The following is a 2012-nucleotide window of genomic DNA, read 5'->3' as shown; positions in this document are numbered from 1 at the left end:
TATTAATTCAAATATACTAAAAGCATATTAAATCAAAATAAAATACACTATTTACAGTTTGTATTTCTTTAGTGGATGAATACATACTGTACCACACAGTATATTTATGTTGTTAAAATGCATTTGTGTACAAGCTTAGAAAATGGTTAAGAAAATTGCAAGGTTTTATAAAGCCTTAAAATGTATATATAAATACTAAAATAAATATAACATCACTACTCACTAATTTTTACTTATTGCAGGAGTGTCTGCAACTCCCCCACCATAAGTGACGGACCACTGTACATAGTGTCTTTATGTACTCCCATAAGGGTGTACTGATTCATATTTCCATCAAAACAATGTAAAGTTTCTCTTCTTCCACATCCTCACTAGCATTTGACATCTGTTGTCTTTTTGATAACATTTAGAGTATTTTCTGTCTTAATTGGTCAAAACCATGGAAGAAGAACCTGCAAATCTGTAGCAAAACTATATAGTGTAAATTTACTTAAGGACATTACAGTTTTTATAATTACTTAGCAATCCAATACTATAATCTGAACTACCAAGATTCCAAAAATATAGTGGTTCAAGTATGATAAATTTTTCTTTTTCTTTCAAGTAATTGTGCAGTGTTGAGCACCAGGGTAATAGCAAGATACCATGTTACTTACACACTAGATATTTTATATACTGGACATTTTATAAGAATTCCAAGACTCAATGGTCCTATCTGCTTTGTCTTAAGTGGGAGCCTTCTGGCTCCGTCACTACATGGCCACATCTAGAAAATGCCTATGTTCCAGAAAGAGATCACACAGCAAGATAGAAAGCAGGAGACTGCATATGGGCTAGGTATACTCTTCCTCAAACAGTTCACATTCATGGGAACTAGTGCCCTTCTGCCAGAACTGACCCACTCCCATCAATGACAGTGGAGCCATCATGGCTTAATTACCTTTCATTAACTACCACCCAAGCTTTTTTCATCTTAACACTGCAGGAGAACAAGCTTGAGACACATAAATCTCTAGGAAACAAACCATTCTATGTAATGTCTAATCCACTTAAATGTAATGTTATTAGTAATATATTTAATTTACACATGACATTTTACTTATTTTTTTGTGTCATATCTTCTTTGTTCTTTAGGTATATTTTCCTCTATGTTAAGTAAATACTCTAATAAAATATTTTAGCTTTGGGGGCTGGGGAGTTAGCTCAGTAGAATAAGTGCTTGCCTGGCAAGTGCAAGGGCCTGAGTTCAATCCCCGGTTCCAAAAAAGAAAAAAAAATAGCGTTTAAATTATGGTTTCTTATATTTTAAGTTATTTCCATAGTGATAGGCATAGGTCTTAATATTTACACCTCAATTTGTTGGAATCTGATCCATATTTATTCGAATTAAATTCAAGTGAGATACAGAAATATTTCTATGTGGCATAGCTCTATTCATTTAGTCTTTTTGGATTATTATTGTTTCATATGTTATGCTTAAAGTGTTACAAATCTGATGGTTATTCTAAATATTGCTTTATATAATAAAGTTTCTTTTTTTAAATAATTTTATTGAGAAACAAATATCAATGAGACAGTTTCATAACCGATTACTGGCACATTTTCAATAATTAATACATTGCATATTGTTGTCTTAGTGGTTATTCACTGTACAAGATGCAGACATGATATCCTGTATAAAGCACAATTATAAAAATCCTCTCTATTCATTGAATTAAGAGAATGGAGCTGTACATCTAGCCTAACTATATTGAGTGTACAGATATAAAAGGGTCATTCATTTATTTATATATATTCTTTCAGTTGTAAGAAATTTATTTTTTTTCAAAGTTTTATTGATAAACAGATAGCAATGAGACAGTTTCAAATCAAATCAGAAGTACAGTTTCAACAAATAATACACTGCATATATTCTTCTTAGTGGTTCATTACTGTACAAGATGCGGACTTGTGATCCTATTTACAAACACCATTAGAACAAATCATTCTATTCATTAAGAGAATTTAACTAT

Source organism: Octodon degus, unplaced genomic scaffold (genome assembly GCF_000260255.1).
Source record: "Octodon degus isolate 3935 unplaced genomic scaffold, OctDeg1.0 scaffold00116, whole genome shotgun sequence".
Classification (NCBI taxonomy): domain Eukaryota; kingdom Metazoa; phylum Chordata; class Mammalia; order Rodentia; family Octodontidae; genus Octodon; species Octodon degus.
This window is presented reverse-complemented; position numbering follows the sequence as displayed.